At 47.5% G+C, this 22,923-nt stretch overlaps 1 protein-coding gene across 1 annotated transcript in view; it reads left to right on the top strand.

The window, feature by feature from the left end:
• Window positions 1–340: 340 nt before the first annotated feature.
• The window catches only part of DIRAS2 (DIRAS family GTPase 2), a 30,089-nt gene continuing 7,506 nt past the window's right edge, over window positions 341–22,923 (top strand). Inside the window, exon 1 of the mRNA XM_045772479.2 lies at window positions 341–411. The gene's annotated coding sequence lies outside the window, so the exon portion shown is untranslated. The remainder of the gene's footprint in view (window positions 412–22,923) is intronic.

Raw genomic sequence — 22,923 nt, 5'->3', positions numbered from 1 at the left:
AGGAGTCTATTAAATGAGAATGTATTAATCTGCGCTGTGTGGGTGGCTATCGGCACAGCCCAATTTTACCTGCCTTCTCAATGAAGTTTTTAATTTAGTATCTGGACACTGCAAGAAAAGCTTACGTGGTTAGTAGTGATTACAGTTGTTGATGTGAACGATCCAAGACAAAAGAATCGGGTGCACCTTCAATGGAATGATTTCAATTCATTGAATTCTCAGAAAATTCCAGTCCCGGCCATCTATTCCAGGAGCATGCAGTAGGTGGCACCTAAAAGCTCTTTGGAGGCGAGCAGGCGCCATTTGAGCTAAAGCAGCGGCCGCTGCAGCAGCTGGCAGGGCTCAGAAGTCGGTGATCCAAGAGGGAGCGAGAGGAGGAAGGCCGGAGGAGGCCCGGGCTGGGCGGCGCAGGTGCGGGGTGTGCGGGATGTGAGGGGAGTGAGGGGTGTGCGGGGCGCAGGTGCGCAGGGGCGCGGGGGGCGCGGGGCGCAGGTGCGGGGAGCGCGCGGGGCGCGGGGCGCAGGTGCGGGGGGGGGCGCTGGGCGCAGGTGCGCGGACGGACGCAGGGGCGCGGGGGCGCGGGGCACAGGTGCCGGGGAGCGGGGCGCACCGCGAGGGAGCAGCTGACAGCAGCGTCACGGCGGCGGCGCGAGGGAGCGCGCGCCCCGCCTGCCTCGGGAGGAGCCCGCCGCGGCACAGCCTGCGCCGCCCTGTCCTATGCGAGGCGAGCTCGAGCTCGGGAGCAGCTCCGCGCAGAGTTGTGCGGCTCCTCAGGTAACGATCCCCCCTCCTTTGCTGTGGCTTCGGCGCGTCCGCATTGGGGCCCCGACGGCCTGGGCATCCTTGCTCGCCAGCCCCTGCGAAGGGATTGCCGCCATCTGGGAGGGCGAGCCAGCAATCCGGATCCCGGAGTTGGCCAGCGGGAAAAGCTGCGTTTCTGTATCCTTGTCAGGGAGGGTGTGCATCTTGGTCCCCGTGTCTATAACGTGTTCTCTAAAACAGAGAATCTGTACCTTACACTTACTTGGGATTCCTTCCAAAACAGGAGTTAGTGTTTTAGGAAATCCCGTGGTGCAGGTGTTTCTATTGTGGAAGTTGATTGAGCGGGTTTGCGGAAGTCCTCAAAGATGTGGTTCGAGGTGAGCAAATGCAGAGCACGCTGACGCTCGGGTTTGCTCAGCATGTTTTCCGACCACGCCGCAGCCCTTGCCGGGCTTGGCTGAGACTCGGCTATGCATTTTCATTCTCCTTTTAAAGAATGTGTCTCATGGTCGCTACATGTGTCCCCCCGTCTCCCTGGCGGAAGGGCAGGTGTAGGAGAGGCACCGAACCCCTTCTGTAGTTGTAAGAATGTGGCTTCTCCAAGATGACAATGACTCCTGTCGGCTCCCGGGCTCCCTGCAAAGGACTGCTGGCTTCTAGCCCTGAGTTCTCTGTCCGCCGGCCGTCCGGCTGGAAAAATGCTGGTTTTCTCCTTTAAAACCAGTTCCTGTTCTTGGGGGTTTGGGAGACTTTTCAACTGCAAGGTCTGTGCGTCCCCGGCTCCCTCCGGGGGCCGGTGAAATACAGCGTCGTGGTGGGCTTCAGTCCTTCCAGCTGTGCAGTGACACAGCTTCCCGTCCTAGGGGAGTCATTCTACATCGCTGCCCTTATTAACTTTGGAACGGCCCCCTTCCAAGCGAGAAGCTAGTCTTAGCATAAGAGACCTTTCCTGCTTTGAACTAAAAACCTATAAAATATTCTCTTTAAGGAAGATTTTCTAGGTAACAATAAAAAGCTGGAGCGTTTTACATTCCAGATCAGTCCAAATGCGCTTCTTTTCCAGTGGCATTTGGATTTGAAGAGGTGGAGTGGGAGGGAGAGAAAAGGGGAGGGTAAAATTAGAATAAATTTAACAAGTTTGTGGGGGAATAATACTATTTTTTGGAGGGTCGTTGCCTGAAATTGCAAATTGTCAAGGGTTCTGTCTGTGGAAATGCAGGAGCCCAGCATTCCTATGGGCTGAGGCATTGGAAGACCCGTAGCTCATCTTACAGAAACAGGAGGGGCAAGGCAGGGAAACATTTTCATCCTCTTTAACAGAGGGCCCGTTAGTTTGGTAAAGGGCATCGTCCCCGGTGAGCACAGGGAAGGGAGCTGGGAGAGGTGACTGTCTCCCAGCGCCTAGAATCGCTGCTTCCTCCAGAGCTTCTTTTGCAGACGGCAATTACACGTGCACAGTTATTGCAGAAACCTCCGGAATCTTTTCTTGTTACAGCTTTAATAGTTGTTCCTAAGGAGAGACTCAGAAAACACCCAAATTGAATTCGAAGTTGTGGGAGTGCCTTTGCGCTTATGTCTGGCAATCGGGCGTTCTCAGCAATCGGTGAACGCTGCCTCCGCTGGCGCACCTGCCCATCTTACTGAACAATCTAAACCTCTGAGAAATCACAAGCTTTCTTTGTCAAAAAGAGAGCGCATCTGTGACAGTAAACAAGTTTGTTCTTCTAATTTTGTGGCCATAGTTGATATGTAATTAACCTATTGATTTGGACAGAGTCTTCCTTTTCCTCCCAAGATAAATGCAGTGAATTTTTGCACTAAAAAATTTCTTTGTTATAAAGAGGAGCATTTGTTTTTCTGGGGTGAGAAGGTTGCCTGCAAACTGTCTTAAGTTAGAAAGGGCTCAGCGCTGACCTGTAACTTTCAATTCAGCTAACCACTGTGTCCCATTCTCACCTCTAAGGTGGGTCGGTCTATCTATCTATCTATCTATCTATCTATCTATCTATCTATCTATCTATCTATCTAGTATGGCTACTTACCACGGGCAGATGTCTCTTTAAAGACACAACTGATTTCTAGGACATTGTTTTTGGTTATGATTTTTTTAGGAAAATACTTGCTCTTCATCAAAAGGGAAGGTGATGGTTGTCGTACAGTCACGGTTGCTAATGTTGCTTTACGAGTTAAATTTACACATGCATGTACAATTGAACATTAACCTGAAGTTGTTTGACTTCAAGTCAGGCTTTACGTTTTATTTTATTATGAGTCTTGCAGATTTCTCTGCCTTCACCAGGTAAGGACTCTTTAAAGTGCTCAGAGCAGGTGGTTTCCCAACCTCTCTTGCTTTGCTCTCACCATTTGCAAATTCAGGAAAGATGCCTTATACCTCTGTCCTTAATGCAGTTAAATTGTTTTCCTGTAAATCAGTACTGTTCAATATAAATTAAGTGTGTGAGCCACATGCATAAATTAAAATCTCCAAAGACTCACATTAGAAAAGTAAAAATAAACAGGTGTGATTAATTTTAATAATATATTTTCTTTAGCCCAGTCTATCCAAAATGACATTTTAAAGATGTGATTGATACAAAATACTGATAAGATATTTTACAAGTTTTTTTTTTTTTCATGCTAAGTCTTACATGTATGGAACATCCAATTTGGATTAGCTGTATTTTAAGAGGTCAGTGGCCCATGTGGCTAGTGGGTATTGTATTGGCTAGCATGGCTGTGAAATGTTAACTTTTTGACAAAGCAATTTAAAAGCTGAAAGGTTAGCAGCCATTAAACCATTCAATTGAACCAATTAAACACAATCAAAAATAAATATACAGATAATCTCAAATTGCTGTAAGACCTGTGTCTTACCCTTCCCTACCATTCACTAGTTGTGCGATCTTGACACCTATTTTTGCTTCAGTAAAACAGGAGGATTGGGTCAAATAACTGGTTGGGCCAGATACCTTGAGCCAAATGCCCGGTTCTTTGAAAATTAACCAGTAGACAGACTTGAGGATTCAACCCACTTGCAGCCTAGGGATCTGTCGTAGCAGAAACAAAGGAAGCCAACATCGTGCTGGGGGTCACCATTTTGCACAAGTACTGTTTGCTTCTGTCCAATCCCTGATGGCAGACGTCAGCAACTGAGACCCCATGTCCCATTGGAGATCATTCAATTTTCATATTTAAATTCCTTTACTGGGCAGGTAACAGCAAATCCATTGTAAAATCAATAAACAGCGAGTGAGCACATATTTACTGCACGATTGAATATGCTTCACGGATCTTTTCAAAGTATCCTTTGCTGGTGTGTGTATGTATTTTCAATGTTTCTATCCATTTTAACACCATGCAATAAAGGTTGGTGAAATGCAACGCTTTATAGTCGACTGACCCATGAATACTGACTTCTCGAAGCCCAGAAATGAGGGACCTTAATGAAAAGATGTCAGTTTCTTCACCCGGCCCCTGGATGGCCTCGGTGATGGGTAATCAGTGAGTGATGGAGGGGCTGGGTTTCTGTCACATGGCTGGCTGTCTCAAAATCAGGATAGGAGGTTTAAAGAGAGCAGCATCTTGTATGAAAGGAGTTTGTGCAGTGTTGTTCTAAAGCTAAGTAATGTCTGGAAAGTGATTTGTTTTCTAAAGTAAGCTGATACAGAGACTGTCCTTTAGGACACCCCCGCCTCGCCTCCCTTTACTTCTGAAGCTGGACTCTAGAAGGGTCCATGTGCTCATGAGAGCTGAGAGAGAGGAGCCCTTGGAGGGGGACACTTCCCTCCCTAGGTCATCTTCACCCTCCGATTGTCTTATTGGAGCACATCTGTGACTTTCAACGTGGAATTTGTCTTCAGCTGATACTGGGCAAGGGGGGAAATGACCAGTATCCAAGTCTCTGCCTCCAGAGCAAAGCCAGCAGCTCACCCAGCTCTACCACAGCGAAAATCCAGCTCCATGGCATTTTCCTTTCTGTACGAACTTGGCCGTGTCTTCCTCACCGTGCTGGCCCAGCTATCACCCCCACCTGCCGGCACACATGCGTGCGTAAGGTCAGTGGGCTCTCTCTCTGCCCCCAGCTCTGAGATATCCCCTGACATTGACAGAAAGCTGTCTGTGGAATAGCCCCCTGACACTGGGGATACTACACACCCGTTTATCTTCCTGTCTTTCTCACTCATTAGCGATCACTTGATATCTACCCCTCTTTGACTAGATGCTGCTGGATTCACACCCAGTGATAACGCTGGTTCCTTACTATCGACCGCCCAGCATGCATGCTAACTATGTCGGTACCTACCCTCCTCTTCCATCAGCTCCCCATCAGATCTGCTCTTGGCAAGGAATTATTTCTGGCGATTGAGTCAGAGAACATACACGGCCATCCGTGATTAGCTGGATGCATGTTGCATTTTTAAAGTAAATATGAGACCATTCTGGAAATGGCTTGGCAGTATTATATGTTCCTGTAAAAACTTCCTTCCTCGCCATCCGAGCATCGTGAGCTCCTGGTTCCGTTGTTGCCGATTTGGATTGGCTGGGCTGCCTTCTGGGTTTGTTGCGCCGCGGCTGAAATGCGGGTTCTGCCACTTCCTGCCTGCACGTTGACCTCTGTTCCTTCGCGCACCTGGAGACTCGGGGTCCGCGCTGGGGACCAGAACATCGGGGCCAGGAATGCCCGATGTTGTAGGAATTGAAGCGTACACTCAGAGGTGTTTTCAAGATGCGGCTTGTCCAGACCTCTCTGCACCTGCTGGAGGGTCAGGATTCCGGGCTGTTGGGTGGGTGGCTGTGACCTGATGGGCATCTTAACGGATCTGCTCTCTCGCCGGTCAGATTTGTTCTTCTCCGGGGCAGCCTGGCCTGAAGCCCGTGCTCTGACGTTGCAGCTTGCTTCCAGGTGCCCTCCCGGCCTCTGGCATCGGCCCTTTCTAGCTCACCTGGTATATTCACTCTCCAATTAATCTGAAAAGATTGATTTTCTTTTCTTTATATCTTGCTCTTGAGCCGGGCCTGCAGGGACTCCCTGTTTTGATTCTGGTTAAGCCCGTGTTCCTTCTTTTGCCAACTCTTTCCTTCTGTTCCTTGACTGAGCTCATCTCCCCACGGGCAGTCCCGCCTCTGTCACTGAATTCATGCTGTTTTGTATCTGTAAGAATATCCCCTACTTGACATTTTTGTCGCTCTCGTCTCTTCATCTCTGTAAGGATTCTGGGGGCCTTGACTGGAAGCCTCCGGAGGACAGGTAGTGCTGAGGACGGCCCAATGTCACCTGTCATTGGATTCCAGACACGATGGTAGCCACAGACTCCGATGGCACGTTTTGCTGACCTGCTTGGTAACTGCAGAACAGATGCAAATAAGTATCGGTCAGTGGCTCCGACTCCACGCCCTTGCCTTTGCTCATCCCGTCAGCTTCTGACCGCTGATGCTCTTCTTCGCTCACCAAGAGCGTTGGCCCCACGTTCAGCTTTTGTCCTCACGGTGTGTTCACATGTCACCCAGGAGACCTCTGTCTTTCCCTCCTCTCCTCTGGAGGTCCATCTAATGGTGACAGTTGCAGGGGAATCTGGTCAGTCCCGGGAGCTCTCCCCCCTCCTGAGGGATGTGGGGCGTCCGGCCACAGCGTCCTGTCCTTGCAGCCCACTTGCTCAGTGCGCTTACTTTACTGCTGTCCCAGAACCGACACTTCATCCTGCTAGTCTCTTCAGTTGTTACCTTCCCACTGGTGTTCATACATGTTTGTGTCTAGGTGTCCTTAAATTAATTAAAAAAAAACCAAACTGGATACTAGTTGGCCACCAATTTGCAAGCGTCCCCCGGTTTCATGGCCAGGGTCTCAGGAAGCGTTCCTGGGCGGCACCTCGTGCTCCATCTGAACCACTCTTGCTGGGCTCACCAGGGACTCTCTTCACTTCCCAGTTCGTACTCCCAGTTCACACTGCAGCGCCGTCTTCTTTGAAGGCTCTGCTCTCCTTAGCTTCCACGACACAGCCCTTCCGTGCAGCTGCTCCCATCCCCCCATGCTCCTGGTGAGGCTTTGCAGACCCGCTGCCTCCCCCCGCGTTCAGTCCCGGAGTCCTTGGCTGTTTTCTCGTGGGTCTCACATGTCTACGCTGGGCTTCAATTCCTACAACATCGTGCCTCCCAGCTGCACACCATGGTCCCGGCGCCACAGCGGGCACTGGACCCGTTATCCACCTGCCCACGCGCTGTGAGCCTCGATGGGCCCAAACCCAGAGCTCATGACCTCCCCCTACAACCCGTCCTTTGCCCAGCATGCTCTCAGGTGGGATCTGATCCCGTCTCTCCCGTTCTGCCACTTGGAAACCTTACCAGTGCTCTTGACACTTCCCTTCACTCCCCATCTGAGCTCCTTCCCCAGCCAACCACCACCGATTCCTGTTGATGTCACTCTACCTTCCCTGCTGCCTTTCTAGTCTAAGCTGCCTGGGTTTGGGCCCGATTTATCGTAACAGACTTCTTGTCCGCTTTCTCCGTTGGAGCCGGCCCCCTTCAGTGGCTGTGTGCTGTGGTCTGAAATGCACGTGGTCATGACCGTGCCTCCTGGCCCAGCCTCACCTTACACTGCTTCCCTCCTGCGGCCTCTGCAGTCCTGGCGCCCAGGTTTGATATTTGGAGGCCTCTAGATAGGGAGCTTCAAGTGCACGCAGGGCTCCCCCACGCAGGGCCCACACACGGTCGTGGTCTGCCTTGTGGATGGCTTCCCACAGCAGAGGCCTGGGGACGGTGCAGCGCGAGCAGAGCCCGGCCCTGTCGTTGACGTGGTGGCTGGCCTCACGCTTCTCTGTTCCTACAGCCCAGAAGCCACATCTGAGATGCCATTCAGCCCACAAGGTGCCCACAAGGATTGTAGGTGCATGGCCGCCTAGACAGGGCCCCCCCCAGATCTCTGTTCACGTGGCTCGTGACTGAGCCGCCTTGCTGAGCCTGACCTTCCCCATCTGTTCATTACAAGTAAAACAGGTTCATTCACACTCCGAGCAGATTCACACGGAATGCCTCCTGTGGGCCAGGCGGTGTTCAAGCACCGGGGAGACAGAGTGAATGAACAGATAACAAGCTCTTGTGGAGTGTAGGGGATAGTGGAGTGAACACAGATTTTAAAAAAGTAAATTACATAGTATGTCAGAAAGGAATACATGCTATAGGGGAAAATAAGGCAGGAAGGGGTTATAGACTGTCGGGGCCGAGGTCATGCAGTGAGACAGGGTGGGCAGGGGGAGTCTTCATATTTGAACATAGGTCTGCAGAAGAAGAGCGGGGGAAGAGAGTGGTCCATGGAGAGGGAACTGCCAGTGCAAAGGCCCTGGGGCAGGAGCATGCCAGCTGTTGTCCGAGGGGCAAGAGGAGACATGTGGCTGGAGTGAGCTGGGGAAACGCAGGAGGAGGTGAGGGTGAGGGTGGGGGGTGAGCCCTTCAGCCGCTCCTCTTTGAGACAGCGCAGCCAGTGGAAGGTACAGGGGTGACGAGGTCTGGTGCCTCTGGGGAGCTGATGAGAGTAGCTTGAGGCTGAGGCACACTTTCTGCTTGGGAGGTGGCTGCAGTGACCCGGCTGTGGGCCACGGGAAGCAGGTGGGAACAATGGGAAGGGCGATCGTGGTGAGGTCTGGCCGTGTTTGGGAGAGATCTCTGGCACGCTGTGCTGATGGACTGGGCATGAGGTGTAAGAGATCAAGAGGGGTTCAGGAGGGCTCTGGGGGTTCAGGCCTGGACAACTGGAAGGGAGGTTGCCATCGACCAAGACAAAGTTGTGAGGGGAGCTATTGACGGGCTACAGGCAGCTCCGTCGTGCACGGGCTCTTTGGGGATGTCTCCAAGGCATCCTAGCGGAGAGGTCTGGTAGGAAGAGGGCTTATAAGCCTGTAGTTTAGGGCAGAGCCCTGGCTGTGTTTATGCCGTCAGGTGTTGCTGGCGTAGGGTTGGCTTCTGTAGTCATGGACCCAGAGGGTGAGCTTAGTGGGGATGGCACTGACCACCTCCCCTGCCACCACCCTGGTCCAGGCCGGGACCTTCTGACTGTCTCCTGCTTCCACCCTGGCCCTCTGAGTCCTCAAGGAGCCCCCACAGCAGGAGTCAGACCGTCCCTCCTCTCCCAAAAACCCTCAGTGGCCACCATCCTTTTCGCGGTTAAAGCTATCTCAACACAATCGCTGCCCATTACTTGCTGACCTCATCGACCTTTCCCTCTCTCTCCCTCCCTGCCTTCTGGAATCCTACGTGGTCCTAAAACAGGTCTTGCTGGTCTCTGTGCTTGCACCTGACGCCATCTCTGCCGGGGAGCTCTTCCCCAGGTATCCAGACTTCACACCATTGCCTCAGGTAAATCTTTGCTCAAGTGGCAACTTTCCAGGGATCCCTTCTCTGCCTCTGTTCCCCTCTGACGTCCACGACACATTCTCGAAATGGGACTGATGGATATTGCATCCATGCATTTTTATCAAATGCATCCACACCCATGGAAGTCCTTCATCTGGAAGACCTTTAAAATGATAGAAAAAAAGTTTGATTTGCAAATTTTTAATTGTGCAAATAGGAGAGCCATTTAGGGAACATTTGCATCGCTACTGACAAAGTCATATAGTAGGGGGCGCGTGGGTAGCTCAGTCGGGATTGAGCCCCGTGTGGGGCTCCCTGCTTAGCGAGAAGCCTGCTTCTCCCTCTCCCACTCCCCCTGCTGGTGTTCCCTCTCTCACTGTGTCTCTCTCTCTCTCCAATAAATAAAATCTCAAAAAAAAAAAAAAAAAGTCATATAATAGTAGAAGCACTGTTTTCCCAGTTGTATCAAGAGATATTTGACATACGTCACTGTATGTTTAAGGCACGCAGCATGGTGGTTTGATGTCTGTACCTTGTGACATGAGCACCCCAACAGCTTCATCTAATATCCATTTCCTCATATAAATATAGTAAAAAGAAAAGAAAGAAAAAAATTTTTAGGGAAAAAAAAACTTCCCCTTGGGATGAGAACTCCGGATTTATACCCTTATGAGCGTTCCTGGGACCCCAGGACAGGGTGGGCTCTAGTCAGCCTGCTGCACATTGCAGCCCCGTGACTCATGCATCTTGCAACCTAGAAGTTTCTTTGTTTTGACCACCTTCCTCCAATTTTCCTTTCCCACCCTGTGCTCTGGCAACCCATGTCCGATCTCTTTTTCAATGAGTTTGAAATGGGTTTTTGTTTGTGTGTTTTCTATTTCACATATAAGTGGAATCAGATAATATCTGTCTTTGATTTGTCTCACTGAGAATCATGCCTTCAGTGTCCATCCATGTTATTGCAAACGGTAAGAGGTCCTTGATTTTTTACTGCGTGCGTCACATTCCATCGTATGAGTGAATACACACAGCTTCTTCACGCACGCATTCAGCAGTGGACGCTAAGGTTGTTTCTGTGTCTTGGCTCTTGTAAATATGCTGCAACGAAGATTCCTTTTTTAGAAAATTTGTTGATAGCGTATAGAAATGCTACTGATTTTTGTTAGTTTCATATCTTGCAACTTTGTGAAATTCATTGATTAGCTCTAACAGTGTGTTGGCAGTCATTAGGATTTTCTCTATATAAAATCATGTTGGGGCACCTGGGTGGCACAGTGCTTAAGCGTCTGCCTTCGGCTCAGGGCGTGATCCCGGCGATCTGGGATCGAGCCCCACATCAGGCTCTTCTGCTATGAGCCCGCTTCTTCCTCTCCCACTCCCCCTGCTTGTGTTCCCTCTCTCGCTGGCTGTCTCTATCTCTTTCAAATAAAAAAAAAAATCATGTTATCTTCAAAGAGACAATTTTACTTCTTCCTTTCCGATTCTAATGCCTTTTGTTTCTTTTCTTGCCTGATTGGTCTGGCTGCCACTTCCAGCACCATGCTGAGTAGGAGTGCTGTCAGTGGGCACCCTTGTCTTGTTCCTCAGCTTAGAGGGAAAGCTTTCAGTCTTTCTCCACTGAGTGGTATGTTCGTGGCGGGCTTCTCATATATGGTTGTATTATGTTGAGATATGTGTCTTTTATGCCTAACTTGTTAAGTGCTTGTATCGTGAGTGTGGATGTTGAATTTTGTCAAATGCTTTTCCTGCATCTATTGAGATGATGCTATGATTATTTTCTTTCATTCTGTTAATGTGAGCTATGACATGGATCGATTTGCAGATGTCGAACCATCTTTGTGTCCCAGGGATAAATCCCACTTAGTTAAGGTGAATGATCCTTACGACGTGCTGCCTGATTCCGTTCGCTAGTATTTTCTTGAGAATTTTTTTTTAATTAATTTATTTGACAGAGATAGACAGCTAGCGGGAGATGGAACACAAGCAGGGGGAGTGGGAGAGGAAGAAGCAGGCTCCCAGCAGAGGAGCCCGATGTGGGGCTCGATCCCAGAACGCCAGGATCATGCCCTGAGCCGAAGGCAGACGCCTAACGACTGCGCCCCCCAGGCGCCCCTTCTTGAGAATTTCTGCATCTAAACTCATCAGGGATATTGGCCTGTCATTTACTTTTCTAGCAGCGTCCTTTTCTGGTTTTGGGATCAGGATAATGCTGGCCTCACAGAATGAGTTTGAGGGTTCCTCCCTTTGATTTTGTTGGAAGAGTTTGAGAAGGACGGGTGTCAGCTCTCCTTTAGATTCACTAGTGAAGCCGTCCGCTCTGGGCTTTCCTTCATCGGGAGATTTTCCATTATGGGTTCAGTCCCCTTAATAGTAATTGATCTGTTCGGATTTTCTGTTCACCGTCAGATTCCTAGCGGTAAGCCCCAGAGATTCCCCTGCTGGTCTCATGGTGTGAATTAGAGTAGGGGCTCCCACAGAGTGACCCACAGTGCTGGGGCAGGCTGGTTGTTCCTCCTGGGTTCTCTTTCCCCCTTGAAGGAACCAGAGGCTCGGGGAGACCCGTCCTTGCAGCGCTGTGCTGGCCTGGGGAAGGGGCGATGCAGTCAGGGCGTGGCTTCTCCTCTAACCCGGTCTGTCTTGGGCTCTGGGGTGCAGGCGGGGGATGCTGCAGCCTGCGTGTTCTAGGACTCTGCAGGTGGTGTCTTGTTCTTGACAAGATGTTAGCTGCTCTTGTCCGGGGGAGCAAAGTCAGGAACGACCAATGTCACCATCTCAGTGACGTCTACGTGACTCTCCTAGGAGGGTTTTTATGCATCTGTCTTCAAACTGCTCTCTCTGTAGGACAGTTGTTTTCCCAAAGGAGGGACTGTGTCTCTCTCTCTCTCATGTTTACAATTTCATCTTTATATTAGAGAGATAGAGGAAGTATGCTTAATTCTGTAAAATATCTGCTATATGGCGCACACTCAAAGCCATCTGCCATACAGAAAATGGCAATGAATTTAGAACAGTTGCTTTCTGTATAAAAGATAAATGCATGACTTGCCTTTGGCTCTGCGACACTTCTATAGACTGAGCTACAAGGTAATTAATTAGGAAGCCATCCTGCAGGCACAGTGCTTTTGTGGTTGATTCTTATCTCCTTATGAAGTATGTCAAAGAATTTGCTACATCTTAAAGGTTTTGTTTTTGTATATTCCATATTATTATATATTATTTATATATTTTTATGTATTAAAAACACTTGCCTTATATATAATATATATATTCTTACCTTTTATAAATTAAAAATACCTACTTTATTTTAAAAAACACCAGTTGGAGATAGGTACGTGGAAAAGAATGAAACTGGACCACTTTCTTCTACCACGTACAAGAGCAAACTCAAAGAGATAAAAGACCTAAATGTGAGACCTGACACCATAAAACTCCTAAAAGAAAACACAAGCGGTAATCTCTTGGACATTGGCCTTAGCACCATATTTATGGACATGTCTTCTCAGGCAAGGGAAACAAAAACAAACATAACCTATTGGGACTACACCAAAATAAAAAGGTTTTTCCCAGCAAAGGAAACCATCCACAAAATAAAAAGGAGCCTGGTGAATGGGAGAAGATACTTGCAAATGATATATCCAATAAGGGGTTAATATTCAAAATATGTAAAGAACTTATATAAGTCAACACCAAAAAAACCCCCAAATAATCTGATTAAAAATGGGCAGGAGACCCGAATAGATTTTTTACCAGAGAAGACATGCAGATGGCCAACAGACCCAGAGAAACATTCTCAGCATCCCTCGTCATCAGGGACATGCAGATCAAACCTCAGGGAGGTACCACCACACACCTGTCACAATGGCTAGACTCGAAAAGACAAGAAATAGCAAGTGTGGGTGAGAATGTGGAGAAAAAGAAGCCGTCGTGCTCTGTTGGTGGGAGCACAAGCTGGTGCAGCCGCTGTGCGAAACAGGATGGAGCCTCCTCAAAGAGTTACCATATGGGCCGCCTGGCTGGCTCCGTCGGTGAAGCGTCTGCCTTCAGCTCAGGTCATGATCCCGGGGTCCTGGGATCGAGCCCTGCATCGGGCTCCCCCTGAGCAGGGAGCCTGCTTCTCCCTCTTCTGCTCCCCCTGCTTGTGTTTTTTCTCTCTCTCTCTCAAATAAATAAATAAGATCTTTAAAAAAAACTTACCATATGATCCAAATAGCCATTTCTTTGGGTATTTACCCAAAGAAAATGAAAACACTAATTTAAAAAGATACATGCCTTCCTATGTTTATTGAAGCATTATTTATAATAGCCAAGATATGAAAGCAACCCAAGTGTCCATGGATAGATGAATGGATGAAGAAAGTGTGTGTGTGTGTGTGTGTGTGTGTGTGTGTGTGTGTGTGTGTATAACGGCGTATTATATATATGTGCACACACAATGGAATATTAACCACAGAAAAGAATGAGATCTTGCCATTTATGACAACACAGATGAGTTTATGCAAAGTGAGATAAGTCAGACAGAGAGAGACAAATACCATACGATTTCACTCCTATGTGGAATCTGAAAAACAAAACAATTGAACAAACAGCAAGCCTCATAAATGCAGAGAACAAACTGCCCAGAGGAGGGAAGGGTAGGGGAGTAGATGAAATAGGTGAAGGGAAAAATTAAGACAAAGTCTCCGAATGCGCGACACCCAGGAGCCCCCGCCTACTTTTGGCTTATACTTCTTTGCTGTAAGAACTCACTGTTTATAAATTTTTATTTCACCTCGCACCGCCAGCCTGTGAGTGGTTAGTCTTATGCAGATGTTTCGCAACTGTATTTTGTTTCTTTAAAGAACTCATTAATCTTCTCCGCGTGATTTTCCTTGGTCGGCTCACAGAAACGCACTCCAACGGCAGGTAACCGTCCGGTAGGTGCTCAGCGTTTCTGATGCGCTCGGCGACGAGGCAGATGCGTTGATGTGCCTGGTGAATGAACCCAACAGGAACCCTGGCTTTGTGCTACCGACAGTAGACGAGGAGTGGAGGGAGACACGGGCCAGCCAACACTGAGAGAAGAAAGGAGGTGCCACAGTATCTTCTTATTGGAAGAGAATCATTATAGCAAATAATAGATGCGCTGAAGTGTGTTTAAGAGCTTCGTACTTTTGCTCAACTGTAGCAAACCTGTCTCCTCTGACACGTCCCACCTCGTCCATTATTTTTTATTGCTCTTTCTATAGCATTCTGAGAGGGAATGCATTTTAGTTTGTCACCATGCATCTTGGCATTTTATTTATATATTTTGCCGCAGCAGGAAAATAAGTATTTTTCTGATGGCTTGTGGCTTTTTGCCTTTCACTATTAATTAGAAGAGGAGTCTAAGAATTTTCTAAAAAAATCACATTTTTTAGTTCATTTCTGTAACGGATTGGATTAGTTATAACATGCTGTTAAACTTTGCCAAAGAAAGAAGGGTAGGGATTTGCTCTGGAGCATTGCACACCAGCAAATACAGCACGTGAGCCATGTCTGTAACTTTGCGTTTTCTAAAGTAACCACATTTTAAAAAGTAAGGCACAGGTGAAATTAATTAAAATAATGTGCCCAATGTATGTGAAATAGCATCATTCTAACTTATCACTGATATCACAGTTACGGACGAGGTATGTAGCATTCTTTTTTATCCTAAGTGTCCACAATCCAGCGCACGGTTTCTCCCTGGAGTCTGGCCTCAGCTCCCTTGGGCAGCGGCTGCCATGTTGACAGCACAGCCTCCACCAGGTTTGGTTTCAAATAGCGGTGCTTAACGTTACCTTTGATGCAATACAAAATCAGGCCCAGGACGTAAGGGCAAATGTTAATTGGTCTTCTTGGGAAATTAGACTTTTGTTTGGTTTTGCCAGATCAGATTAGACCCTTAATGCTTTTGCCACAGGACATGGATGAGAACGGAGAGGGGCCGTCTGCCCTCCCGGTGCTGTTACTTGTGCTCGTGTTGTGACTGTGGTCTTTAAGGCATGGTTCTGTTGCTAAAAATGTTTTCGCTTGCAATCACCGATTTTTATTGTGCTGAAATATAGTTGACGTAAAACCCACCGTTTCCCTCATTTTCAAGTGTACAGTTCAGTGGCTTTAATTACAGTCGCACTGTTGTACCGCCATCCATCTACGGAACGCTGCACGTCCCCAAACTGAAACTCTGTCCCCATCAAACACGAACTCTCCATCCCGCCTCCCCGCCCAGCCCTGGCACACACGCTGTGCTGCTTTCTGTCTCTACGAATTTGCCTGCTCTAGGGACCTCGTGTAAGTGGGATCATGTGGTATTTGTCCTTCTGTGACTGGCTTATTCCACTTAGCGTACTGTCCTCAAGGGTCATCCGTGCTGTGACAGGTGTCAGGGTTTCCGTCCCCGTTAAGGCTGAGTAATGTTCCATTACACGTGTATATCATATTTTGTTTACAGACTCATCTATCAGTGGACCTGCGTTGTTTCCACCTGTCGGCTGTCGGGATTAGAGCTGCTGTGAACGTGGGTGTGCAAATATCTTTTCAGTTATTTTAGTTATCCATCTGTACATCAATTATATATCGGTTCTTTGGGGTATACACCCGGAAGCGGATTGCTGCGTCAGATGGGAATTCTGTGTTTAATCTTTCCACGTCTCCAGCACTTGTTCTTTTCTGACGGTGTTTCGGTCTTTGGTTTTGATTTTGCGGAGTCTTTATCCTGCTGGGTGTGAAGTGGTGCCTGCCTGTGGTTTTGACCTGCGTTTCCCTGGTGACGAACGATGCTGGCCATCTTTTCATGTGCTTCTTGGCCACGTGTATATCTTCTTTGGAGAAATGTTTATACGAGCCCTTTGTCCATTGTTTAGTCGGTTTGTTTTTCTTGTTGGTACTCAGTTGTCTGCGTCGTCTATACAATCTTTATGTTAGATTCTTACCAGAATATAGGGTATATTTCCCCCTCATTGTGTGTATTCTCTTTGGACTTTCTTGATAATGTGTTCTTGGTTGCACAAATTTTCTAATTTTGACAAAATCCAATTTACTTATTTGTCTGACATTCCAAGGGGCCCCAAATAGCCAAAACAATCTTGAAAAAGAACAGTGAAGCTGGAGGCCTCACACCTACAGATTTTGTTATTTTATTTTATTTTTTAATATTTTATTTATTTATCTGACAGAGAGAGAGCACAGGTAGGCAGAGCGGCAGACAGAGGCAGAGGGAGAAGCAGGCTCCCTGCTGAGCAAGAAGTCCGATGTGGGGCTCGATCCCAGGACCATGAGATCACGACCTGAGCTGATGACAGATGCTCAACCGACGGAGCCCCCCAGGCACCCCACACCTGCAGATTTTAACTTACTGCAAAGCTATAGTAGACAAAACAGTATGGTGCTGGCGTAAGAACAGCCATGTAGCCCAATGGAATGCAGTAGGGAATCCAGAAATAAACCTTCCGATTTACAGCCAATTGATTTTGGACCGGGAGGATTAAGATCATTCTTTGGAGGAAGAATTGTCCCTTTATCAAACGGTGCTGGGACAACTGGATATCCACCGGGAAATGAAGTTGAGCCCCTCCTCACACCGTATACAAGAATTAACTCAAAATGGATCAATGGCCTAAATAGAAGAACTAAAATCATAAACCTCTTAGAAGAAAACATAGGGGTAAAGCTTCATGACCTTGGATTTGGCAATGATTCTTAGCTAGGACCCCAAAAGCCTGAGTAACAAAGGAGTTCATGACTGTTTGAGGGAGACTTTGGTAGCCACTTGCCAATTTTGTCAACTTTTCTTTGGCTCCACCTAGAAGCCCACTAACGACGTACACACATGCAGAGCCCCGTTTCAATAGGCTGACGGCAAAGGAAGGCTTGGGGCCGCATGCGGCGGCACACTGAGCCTTCACGCCTGGTCTTGCTCCTGGTCCGCAGAGTTGCCATGCTCCTGCTGCCTTCTTCCCCTGCTTCCTTTGGCGTCCGCTCCCCTCAGGGTTAGCTTGCTGCACTGGGCATGGAGGGTCCACCCTGGCAACTGATCCTCTGACCAGGGTGATGATAGTATTTTTAGTCACATGCTTTGCCTTTTCATTTCCCATACCTGTGTGGAAAGAAAAGGAGTCAAGTGGAAAATGCCCCCAATACAGTCAGGCTCTTGGCGGGGTGAAAGCGTCACGGAATGCATGCTACTTGGCTCCGTGGCGTTCCTGAGCATGGCGGTCAGTGGATAGCACCGGACGAACATGAGTGGACCTTCCTTCTGTGCCGAAGCTGTGGGATATTATTTGCCTCTCAATAATGGAAGCCTTAAAGAATAATGTATTCTAACCCTTCCAATCCAGGCCACGTCTCCACGTCTCTCCATTTGCTCCATTGTTGCAGATATCGTGAGTCTTGCAAGACTACCTGAGGACCCCCCGCCCCCTGACATCCCCCGGGGATGGTGGCTCCATTATCTGGGTGCAGATGTGTCATCTGCTTCAACACCTGTCCTTACATTGCAGGACAGGGTGTTTCCAGGACACCACGAAGCAAGGTTCCTGAAAAAGGAGTACGCTTCTTTGGGGAAGGATAAGCCATAGATGTTTAACTCTTTATGGTCTGACAAGTATTCCCACTAACAAAGCTGTCATTTTTTTAGGGTCAGCAAAGAAGGTACATGAAATGAATGTTTAATTAGATTGAGATTCTAGAAATATTTAAAAGGACACTCTCTTGTCTAGAGGATTTATATGGAATTTGTTTACCAACGAAGTTTAAATGTTATAATAAGGACAAATGCATTTGGGGAGAAGGCATCGTGGAAAACCAAGGCAAGAATGGAGCAGTGACCACCTGTGTCATCTTCAGGAGATATGCGTGCCTTCGATCTCAGACCGTCGGTGAGGATTTGTGGCCGGAGAGCACACACACTGGAGGCTCTTCCAAACGCTCACACTTCGTGAGCTGAATTCTTCTCATCTAGGATTTTTGTCTGGTTTGAACAATTTGGGTTTTCTTTTCTTTTTCTTTTCTTTTCTTTTCTTTTCTTTTCTTTTCTTTTCTTTCTTTTTCTTTGCAGGCTTAATTCAGGCTAGAATGCAGGTAAAGATAGTGGTTTTATCCAAGATGCTCCTTTTTTCTCATTCACATGAATCTGCTGTTTCTTCCAAAGGCTATTTGGATGGGCAACTTCCGTGACTCAGGAAATCAAAGTCCATTTTCCCTAAATCAGGCTGTATAGGCTAGGAGAGCCTCCCATAATTCTGCACCCAATGACGACGGCTGTGTGGCAGGTTCCCCCACACAGCCCAAACTTCTCCAGGTGCCAGCCGGGCGCCCTGCCTGTTAGCGCCCTTCTGACACCATTCACCCTGAGAGGTCATTGGGTCTCATAGGCTGAGGGCTCCATCCTGCAGGCAGACTGCCCTCTGCTTTGGTGTCCGTGGCAAGCCCAGATCGTCACCTGGGCTTCTGTCTGTGACGCAGAGATGTCCACAGCCCCCCCACCCCTTGGGTTTGAGTAATTTGCTAGAGAGCCTCCTGGGGCTCAGGGAAGCCTGTGACTTACTAGATCAGGGGTTTATTAGGCAAGGCGACAGCTCAGGAAGAGCGGATGGAAGAGGTGCACGGCGCCAGGGATGGGGAAGGGGCGGAGCTTCCACGCCCACTCCAGGTGCCCCTCTCCCTGCTCTCCCTGCAGGCCAGGTGTGCACTGGCCGGAAGCTCTCCAAATCCCATCCTTTTGGGTTTTTACAGTGTCTTCCTTACATGGTCGTGATTGATTAAATAACTGGCCACTGGCAATTGAGTCAACGTCCAGTCCAGGCCTTCTCTTCTCTCTGGAGGTGGGAGGAAGGGACGCTGAAAGTTCCAGGCCTCTCTTTATGGTTGGTTCCCCTGGCAACCAGCCCCCCAATCTCTAGGTGTTTTCCAACGGTCACCTCATTACATAAACCCAGGTGTGGTGGAAAGGGGCTCCTTATGAGCAACAAGACACCCATTTCACCTTTACGGTTCTAGAGACCAGATCCTCTAATAGAAGATGGTCCCGTTGCTCTCATCGCTCAGGAAGTGCCGAGGGTTTTGGGAGCTGTGAGCCAGGAACTATGATGAAGACCAAATATACATGAAAAATGTCTTTTCATCATCTGAACGATCAAATGTATATTTCTTATAAATCATAACACTGCACCACTAACCTCATTTTCAGTATTTAAAATGTCTCATTTTGAATTCTTCAGTATAAGACACGCAATTTGTGATACTTTGGGATGGCTCGTTTACTCCCTTTGGTCTGTTTCCCCCATTTGTCTGTGTGTAAGCTTTTCAGACGTGTAAGGGGCTGAGAGACCGTGGAGCCCAGACAAGTTCCAGAAAAGGAGAGTCGAGAGGTGTCATTCCAGACAGTTGTCCTCCTCAGGGGATGGCCTTTGGTGGACAGATCTGTACCCCAGCTGCGCCCCCCCCCCCGGCAGTGTGATGATTCTTTCCTAAATCAGGGGACAACCAGGGACTGGCAGACATTTGTGAGAACAACCCTGTGAACAATGAACAGACAGAACCCGAGACAGCTCATGTCTGTGATAAGAACAACAGCAGCAAATCTCAGTTAGCAACCTTGTTGACAGTCGGCGTGGTATCACCTTTCCTGAGATAAGAAAGAAAGTGCTTCTATGAGAAAGGAAAAATCAGAGGGCAAGAAAGTGCTTGAAAATGTAAGGGAAAGATTCTAGAGAAATCAGGAATAGGTACAGTGGATCCATCACCTAAGAAGGGTTCCAGAAAGACAGAGAAGGTATAGGGGCTGTGATGATGTACTTTTCAAAAATAGGAGAAAATTCGCCCAGGCTGCAGAAATGATGAGGTTTTTAAGCCTCTCAACCCTCAGAAACCATAATGAAAAAGCAGTTCTAGGTACATCCTGGTGAGATGTCATAACTCCCAGGAGAAAGAGACTATCTTCACCCTGCCGAAGAGAAGGGAAGACCCCAACTTCCCTCCAGAGGCGAGAGTATCCTACTGCCTGGATTTCGCATCATATCCCCAGATGGTCGGGTTCAAAATCAAATAATCCTTAAAATCTGAGGAGAAAATAATTTGAATTTAGTTTGGCTGCAGGATGGAGTCACTCGGGTGAGAAGGGCATGAACTCAGAAATGTTAATGCCAGCTTAAAGAATTTATCAGTAATGTTTATACCAAAACATAAAATGGATCCGAGGAAGGTGATAATAAATCGAAATACAAAAATTGGCAACTAAGAGTTACCAAGGTAAAAAAATAAAAAAGGCTGAGGGGAAACACCCAGCCAAACCTAAGACCCCCGTGATGCTGGCACAGGAAATTATGTGTCAGTCAGCAAAGTCTGATTGGCAATGACCTTTCCCTCAGTGGGTCCAGTCCTGCGATCGCGTTCTGCCTTGAAAAATCTGTACAAAACCCTCGCGACGCTGTTTATGGATAGGGTTTAGAAACAACCTGCAGGCAAAGCACAGAAGACTTAATACAAATTTTGGAACAAATTGTAAATGTTACACCTGGAAAACCGAAATACTGGTATGTACTTTAAAAATAGAGTCGAACTAACAAAACCTCGGCAGTGGAGGAGGGCGTTGTGCTCATTTCATAGAAAGATATGGTCCAGAGTCAATAAGCCAAGACATTAAGACCTATGATTCCAGCAGCGTCTGCATTATTTAAAATTATCACGGTGAACACCAGGAAGTGACAATGGAGTGTCTGTTCTTTTCAACAGCGGATATTTCTGGAAAGAGAGACAGGCTGCCGAAGGAAGGAAGGGGCCTCGGTGCGGATGAAAGCGTGTTTTACCATCTCCTTTATCTTTTAAACCCAGTGCACGCGTTATGTCATCTTTCCTTTATTTGTTTTGAAGTTTTTAAGCCGAGACATCCCAGGTGGTTGGGGTGGGTCCGGGCGGGGTCCCGTGTCTCCGTGTCTCCCTCCACCTTCTCTCTCCTCTCTGTGAAGACCAGCCCGCCCTGTGGGCACCCCCCCTTCTTTCAGATGGGCTGCTTTGAATATCGGATATGCATCACCAGTCTTTACAGATACCCTTCCCCTGCGGCACCCCAGGCTGATTGTCCCTTCCCCTTTCCTTAAGCCCGGAATTTCCTTCACGAGAAATCCACCCTTTCTGGCCATCTCTTCAGTTTTCCGGCTCCCAAACGCACTGCAAGATGGCCTTGACTCCCTCCGTAGCCCCCCTGCACACCAATTAACTGAAACTTCGTCCATCTTCCTCCACCTGCTACCGCCCCGCACTCCATCGGTAACGATACTTTCTTTGCACTTGGGTCTGAGAACCAATCCTGTTAGGTGTCCCGGCTTTTTATGATATTTAAAATTTTTTGATATTTCATTCTCATGATAATTTTGGAAGAATAAGATCATTCAGAACAATCTGGATGACGACCGTGTTACCTTGAACATGTTAGATCTCACACTGGGGTCTCTGGACCTCTTCCTCTGTATCTGTGATCTGCTGCAGAATCAATAGATGATGTCATCACATACAGTGGCTCACTGCCCCTCAGTGAGTTTGAAATCAGGAAGTATGCGTTCTCCAACTTCTTCCTTCCCTCCCCTCCTCAGCCCTCCCCTTCCCTCTTTCTAAAGTCAACATTGTTTTACTATTCTGGGCCTTTTGAATTTTCATGTGAATTTTGGGATCAGATTGTCAATGTCTGTAAAGTAGCCATTTGGGATTTTTGTAGGAATCGTATTGAATCCATAGGTGATTTGGGGAATATTGTCATTTTAACAAAATTAGGTCCTCTGATACATAAACGTGGGTGGCTTTCCACTTATTTAGGTCTTCGAATTCTTTCGACAATATTTTTTTAATTTTCAGAGTTAATGTTTATGCTTCCTCATTAATTTTATTCCTAAGTATCTTATGCTTTTTGATGATACTATAAATGGAATTGGTTTCTTAATTTTGTTTTAGATTGTTCATTGCAAGTGCGTAGAAACACAGCTGATGTTCATATGGGTACTCGAAAACCTTTTAGAGCTAGTTTATTGGTTCTCTTTTCTTTTTGGGAAATTCCTTAAGATTTTCTATATAGGGGGAGCCTGGGTGGCACAGCGGTTGAGCGTCTGCCTTCGGCTCAGGGCGTGATCCCGGCGATCTGGGATCGAGCCCCACATCAGGCTCTTCTGCTATGAGCCTGCTTCTTCCTCTCCCACTCCCCCTGCCTGTGTTCCCTCTCTCGCTGGCTGTCTCTATCTCTGTCGAATAAATAAATAAAATCTTAAAAAAAAAAAAGAAGTTTATGCCCTCTTCAGTAAATAGTTTTGTTTTGTCCTTTCCAATCTGGATGCCTTTTATTTCATGTTCTTGACTTATTCTCAAAACCTCCCAGAAAATGGTAAATAGAAGCTGCAAGAATGAGAACTCCTGTCTTTTTCCTGATCTTGGGGAGAAAACATTCAGTCTTTCATCATTAAGTATTGTCTTAGCTGTCCTGTTTCATAATATGCCCTTTTTCTGGTTGGGGGAATTCCCTTTTATTCCTGATTTGCCTTTAAAAAAAAAAAAAACATGATTCAGTGCTGAATTTTGTCAGTTAAAAAAAAATAATGACTGAGTGCTGAATTTTGTCAATTTTTTTCTTTTCTGTATCTATTGAGATTATCATTTTTTTGGTCTTTTATTGATAATGGTATCTTATAGTAATTTTTGGCTTTTTTAAAAAAGACTTTATTTATTTGACAGAGAGAGAGAGCGTGTTCACACAAGCAGGGGGAGCAGGAGAGAGAGAAGCAGGCTCCCCGCTGAGCAGGGAGCCCGATGTGGAGATTGATCCCAGGACCCTGAGAT

This window comes from Ursus americanus, chromosome 34 (genome assembly GCF_024610735.1).
Source record: "Ursus americanus isolate L20-20 chromosome 34, mUrsAme1.1.p, whole genome shotgun sequence".
Taxonomy (NCBI): domain Eukaryota; kingdom Metazoa; phylum Chordata; class Mammalia; order Carnivora; family Ursidae; genus Ursus; species Ursus americanus.
The sequence above is the reverse complement of the archived record's forward strand: the minus strand, read 5'-3'. Positions and strand labels throughout refer to the sequence as shown.